The following is a 7,024-nucleotide window of genomic DNA, read 5'->3' as shown; positions in this document are numbered from 1 at the left end:
CAGGGTTTTAAGTGCAAGGGTAAGGAGACATAGGGCATTCTCCCTGCTTAGGAAAAGAAAGTGAAGCTAAATAGTTCGGGCTAAATCTTAGTCCCACTGAAGTCAATGGAAGAATTCAAACAATGGAATCAAATTTAGCCCCAGGCATCTGACTTTAAATGAGTTGTGGGTGCTTGGTGCTTCTGAAAATCAGGGCTCTCACATCTGCACTAGGGAGAAAGGATGATTAAGCACCATCTCTTCTGCTTATGTGAGGCCTTCTTAAGAATTCTTTGTGTTTAAACTATGGGTGGGTGAACTAAGATCTTCCTCCCCCCCCCCACCTTCTCAAATTGTCACCTTTCCCTCAAACCTTGAGTTGGTTGGAAAAAAAGGGGGGTGGGGAATTCTAACGAAATTTTAAAGTTGTTTTCATTTCACAAGGTTCGAAGCAAACCTATTCTTCAGTCTTCTGAAACTTTTCACAAGCCTTTTTTTTCCTGAAATTTTCATCAGAAATGTTCTAGAAATCATCATTTTACTTTTTGGTTTACAAAAATCAAAATGTTGTTTACTGAAACCCCGATTTCTTTGTAAACAAAAACCTTCTGAGAATATTTTCAATAAAAAAATTAAAGCGAAAATGTCAAAAATAATTTCTTTAAATACCTAAAAACTTCTAAGTCAATTTTTTGTGGGGAATTTTTTTTTCCTTTTTAAAAAAGGGCCATTACTTGAACAACAACAAAAATTTGTCTGAAAAAAGTAGATCAACTCTACTCCAACAGAGTGTTTTTGCAGGTTCAAAAAAGTTCTGTTGTGTTTTTTTTTTTAAAAATTGAGGGCAGCCAGCACTTTTTGACTGTGAGTATGCATGTCACAGCCTTCATGACTGACCAAAGCCTACAATGCCCATCCCAGTAAAACAGTCAGATATGAGCCACTTCTCTGACTTCAATTTTACAAATAAGTTAACAGAGAGGTTGAACAAGATCACTTCAGGCTGAGCTGAGACTAGAAGGCAGGTCCTTAAGAGGTAGACACAAGTCTTAATCACTCAGACACACATTGCCTTTTGGATTATGTACAATGTGGTTATCCTATCTATAACCACCACACCACATTCGCCTCCCAAAGCCAAGGACAGAACTCACTGTCAAAGAGAGCATCAAGTTTCCATCTACTGGCTGTTCCACATAGAAGATGACAATTTCTCCCAAACCTCAAGAGACAGAGGTCTGTATGGGGGACCTGAAGGTATTCAAAATCTTGTGAGAAAACATGCTTTCTTATGAGATTCCTTTTCAGTTACAGGTGCCTTGGAGATTTTCATTTCAGGGAAGGATAGAGACTTGATTCTGTGAGCTGAACTTTGCTTGCCTACTGTTACTATTAAACATTTATGTTGCAGTAACACCTAGAGTTATTATCCAGGTTGGGGGCCCCATTGTGCAGGGCATTATACAGATCTATAATACATGACAGTTCCTGTCCCTGCCCTAACAGACAAGTCCTGACAGTTGGTTTTTTGTTTCTCATATGAGTAGGTAGGGATGGGAGAGAGAATATAAATATGATGTTTAAGCATGGATTAGGGTTTGTTTTTTTTTTTAAAGGAGCCTTGTCATCTCAGATTTGGACCAAACTTAAAAATGTTTTCAGTGACGTTTTCATAAAATGTATGGCCAATACAAAAATAACAATAGTTCATAGTTCAAATCCTTCTGAAGACTCTGTTGGATATTGTTGTGTCCTTGCTCTCTACGTAACTTTAAGAATAATGGGAAGCCACACAGGCACAGCTGGATTCCAAATAACTGTGTTTATTAATTACACCTCTACCTCGATATAACACTGTCCTTGGGAGCCAAAAAATCTTACTGCATTATAGGTGAAACCGTGTTATATTGAACTTGCTTTGATCCACTGGAGCGTGCAGCCGTGCCCCCCCCCAGAGCACTTTACTGCATTATATCCAAATTTGTGTTATATTGGGGGCGTTATATCGAGGTGGCAGTGTATGTATAAATACATAAGGTCTAGGTACTGATGTACACTGCTTCTTGGGCAGGATTCTGGTGGCTTCTGCCAATTGAAGACAGGGAGGTGAACTAAAGGAGTTATTTAAAGGGCTATTAGCCAATTCCCATACACTACATATTCCTCCCTCTTTAACGTAAAAGGGAATACAAAATATTATAAAAGTATTAGTATCCAAACAACTGTGAATAATACACAACGTGTTACAAATTGAGGCTGAGAGGTGGTTTACTACTTCTTTCAGGATAACATCTCATAGGCATCACAACCGCATCTGGAACTGGCTGTGGTTTTTTGCTCTAAGATTTCAGAGCTCACATCAAGAACACTGAATTCCCTACAAAAGTCCACAAATGAATCTGTAAGCATCACCTTTTTCAATTCTGTGTAACTGTGTTGGTGAGCCTTTTCTAAGGGCTTGTCCACACTTAAAATGCCACAGCTGTGCTGCTGCAGCGCTTCAGTGTAGACACTACCTACGCAGATGGGAGAGGTTCTGCCATCAGTGTAGATAATTCACCTCCCTGAGAGGCATTAGCGAGGCTGACGGAAGAATTCTTCTGTCAGCCAAGCACTGTCTACATGGAGACTTAGATTAGCTTAACTAGCCAGCTCAGGCATCTGGATTTTTTTACACCCTGGACCGTTGTAGTTAAACTGTCCTAATTTTCTACTGTAGACCAGGTCAGTCTAAACATGACTTCACATTCACACTGAGCAGAACTTTCACCAGAACTTTCACCACATTCACTTTCACCAGAACTGCTGTCTTTTTTGCAGTCTTAACTTCTGGAGCTCTTTCTTGCAGTTCTAAGTCCACCTCTATTGTCTTCAGCTTCTTGTTCTTTTCTACCAACTTACCTTGAAGCTTTTTATTGTGGGTCCTTAGAGTATCCAATTAATCTAAAAAGAATGCAATACTTTTCTCTTCACCTAGGTCTTCAGTATCTCTATAAGAGGTTTTAAAATCAGGAGCATTCAGCCACCTTGTTTTTCTGCAATACTTGATTCTTCAGCAGTATAATGGGCAATAACACTATCTAAACACACTTTTTGGACACTTAACAGTCTGAATGCTTTGTGGACTGGTTGATGGCAAATCTTACAATTTCACTGCTTCAGCAGTTGCCTGGATGACCAATTCATGGTTTTGTTGCAAGCTTTTGGAAGAACTTTGAAAAACCTGATATTTGGGGCAAAAGTTCTTTTCTGTGTGGTCTTTTGTTTCAGATCTTGCTCAGCCATTCTCTATCAAGTAATGCATGACCCACTCACTTCACAACTTAGAGATTTAACATATGCTGTTTACATATGCTATTGGCTTTACTGTAAAAATCCCCATAGGAGCAAGTTTTCCCTGTATATGTTTTTTAGAAGCACTGAGATTTTCTGCAAATTCACTTTTTAAGTGCTCTCTGATAATCCTGCTATGAAATTAAAGAAACAGCAGACCCTCTCAAGCTCCATTTTACGTCTCACTTCTGCCACTTGTAAAGGAATCCAAGTAGTACTTTGTTTATTTCTTATTAATTAAACAGTTGCAAAGATGCTACAGCATTCTCAGAGGAGTCGATGTTGTCATCTGGAAGTTGATGAATCTGAAAATCTGCTGGTATTGGCCTTAGAAAGTGATGGTTTTGCTTTTTGGACTGACCTGCACATTTTATATGTGTGTCCTAATTTATTACAGTTTCTACAGGGTTTGTCTCAGAACCTACAATCATTTGCATTGAGAGACTGTTTCCCACAATGCAATCACACAGTCTTTGAGTGTTTGCCAAATTGTGCTGTCTGCTTTGACTCCTTCCCCGCCAGTGCATTTGTTGCACAGATTTCATGATGCTGTTACAACTCTTTGGATCTGTCATAGTGATCTTCATTGGAGCACTAATTGCTAGTGCACATTTTAGGGTCAAATGAGCCTGTCAATAACCATTTTTGGGTTGCTTCATTCTGCATACCACACACTAACCACTCCTTTACTGAATCATGTAAACTGTCTCTAAATTGGCAAAGCTCTGTTAATGTTCTTAATCCAGCCGCATATTCAGTATTGTTTCTTTTTCTTCTCAAGTTTCTCTATAAAAGTGGAGACATTCTGCAGTCACCAGTGGTTTTGGGGAGCGGTGATTATTCTAGAATTTCCACTATTTCAGCAAATGTTTTGTCTGCTGATTTAATAGTTATTTGGCTGTGCAGCAAGTTATAGGTTTTTGCACCCATTACGCTCAGTAAATCTGCCATCTTTTTCTCATTGCTGATATCATTAGCTACTGCATACTGTTCCAGTTGCTTGATATGAGTTGCCCAGTCCTCGACTGAGCTATCAAACAAGTCAATTTTCCTCACACAGTCAGTCGGGCATTTTTAACACTTCTTCTATCTACAGGAGTAGGCTTCCCACAGTCCCAGTGCTGCAGGCTGCAGTTTTAGTCTCACTTTTCTTACTCTTCTAGTCTATTCTATTCCTGGATTAGGATCCCATGCTTATAGCTAATGGCTGTGTTTTTGATGTCTATACAACATTAAGAATATGAGGAAACCACATGGGCACAGCTGAATTCCTAACAACTGTGTTTATTAACTATGTACAAATATACAAGGTCTAGTTACCTGTGCGCACTGCTTCTCTGGTAGAGTTCTGATGGCTTGTGTCATAAAGGGCAGGGAATCCACTAGATGGCTCCCAAACTATTTAAAGGGATATTATCCAATTGCTAGACACTACAGGTACCCTTGCAGTTGCATGATACAGAATTAGTTTGTCCAGTTTTCCATTAAGAAGAACCTGATTGATTTAATTAACACAGTGAGAAAACGTTCTTTCAAAAAGGTTTTACAGTTAGACTATTTATACTCCGCCAGTTATGGACCGACATACAACAAAATACACATCCCCCATTTTGGTGGCAGGTCTCCCACACTGGCAAGTTTGAAAGTTGAGTGTTATGACAATTATAGGCGTGGGGGGCCGGGAAGGGGACAGCCACCAGTGGAGACTCCCGACATAGATAGTCACTACTGGTGCCAGCAGATCCTGCCTCTGCTTGACTCTGGGGGGAAGCTAAACCCTTGCATGTCACAGCTGCTTATCTCACCTACATGGATTGCAGCAGTGCAGTTCTACCACTGGCTGCCCACTGTTGCCTGAAATCAGGGCAAATCACCAGTTATGTGACAGCAGCCATCATGACCAACACACCAGAAAGTGACCCACAAATCTCCACAGCTCGACACCAGAGTCTCTACATCTTGAGCTAAAGGAGGAGGCTCTATAGCTGCGGGCTGTTTCAGACACATCGTCTGTGGATCAGGCAAGGAGGGAGATGCATCACTCCCATTGACCTGTGAGTTACATATATAGAACTGTATCAGAGGGGTAGCCATGTTAGTCTGGATCTGTAAAAGCAGCAAAGAGTCCTGCAGCACCTTATAGACTAACAGACGTATTGGAGCATGAGCTTTCATGGGTGAATACCCACTTCATCGGATGCATGTAGTGGAAATTTCCAGAGGCAGGTATAAATATGCAGGCAAGAATCAGTCTAGAGATAACAAGATTAATTCAATCAGGGAGGATGAGGCCCCCTTCTAGCAGTTCAGGTGTGAAAACCAAGGGAGGCGAAATTGCTTTTGTAGTTGGCTAGCCAATCACAGTCTTTGTTTAATCCTGAGCTAGTGGTGTCAAATTTGCAGATGAACTGAAGTTCAGCAGTTTCTCTCTGCTCTTTGCTCTTTGCTGAGCTTCAGTCTATTGATAGACGCCCTCACCCCCAGTAAACAGAAGTCTGTGTTGGAAGATTTAATTCAGGCTGGATGTTTTTTCTAGTCAGCAGTCTTCTTCAGTAGACTCAGCAAGCTGCTTCAGCAGTTCTCCCATGACTCTGAGGCCATGTCTAGGCTAGAAAAAAGGTTGTATTTACAAATGGGTTAGTTGGTTCATGGTGGATGCTAGCAGGAGCCTAGGTTTGAAAATGACCTGCTCAAGCATTTACCCTAGTGTTCAAAACATTTTTACTGATGCTTGACTCTCAGCAAGAGAGAGGAATTGTTGGATTTTATCTTTATTTAGAGTTTGCATTTAGCAACTCAATGCTCTATTATTAATGTTTCCCATTTCTTTTTATGTCAACAAGCCTTGATATTTTAACTAACAACTTTTTGAGTGTGGCTTTTCTAGTCTTGTCAGGGCATCAGTTGTCATCTACTAGTGCTATCCTTGAACTGGTTGGCAGCTGGGATGGTTGAAGTTCAATCTAGACTGAGGGTTTGGCTACACTGGAGAGTTGCAGCGCTGTAAACCCACCACCAGCGCTGCAACTTACTCACTGTACTTGGAAGGCACATACAGTGCTGCATTTCCCTGGCTGCAGCACTGGTTGTACTCCTGCTCTGCCTCGGGTATAAGGATTGCAGCGTTGGTGATGCAGCACTGTTCCTTAAGTGTGGCCACCAAAAGTGCTGTAATTGGCCTCCAGGGTATTAGGAGATATCCCAGAATGCCTATTCAGCCACTCTGCTCATCAGTTCGCACTCTACTGCCCTGGCCTCAGGTGACCTGCCCTTTAAATGCCCCGGGAATTTTAAAAATCCCCTTCCTGTTTGCTCAGCCAGGTGTGGAGTGCAATCAATCAGTGAATCTTTCCAGGTGACCATGCCTCCACGCGCCAAACGAGCCCCAGCATGGAGCAATGGCGAGTTGCTGGACCTCATCAGTGTTTGGGGGGAGGAAGCTGTGCAGTCCCAGCTGCTCTCCAGCAATAGGAATTATGATACCTATGGGCAGATATCAAGGGCCATGCTGCAAAGGGGCCATGACCAGGACACGCTGCAGTGCAGGGTTAAAGTAAAGGAGCTGCGGACTGCCTATTGCAAAGCCTGCGAGGGAAACCACCGCTCAGGTGCTGCCCCCACGACCTGCCGTTTTTACAAGGAGCTGGATGCCATACTTGGGGGTGACCCCACTGCCAAGCCGAAGACCACGATGGACAGTTCAGAGCGAGGA

This window comes from Gopherus flavomarginatus, chromosome 1 (genome assembly GCF_025201925.1).
Source record: "Gopherus flavomarginatus isolate rGopFla2 chromosome 1, rGopFla2.mat.asm, whole genome shotgun sequence".
Lineage (NCBI taxonomy): Eukaryota > Metazoa > Chordata > Testudines > Testudinidae > Gopherus > Gopherus flavomarginatus.
Note: the sequence above shows the minus strand (reverse complement) of the source record.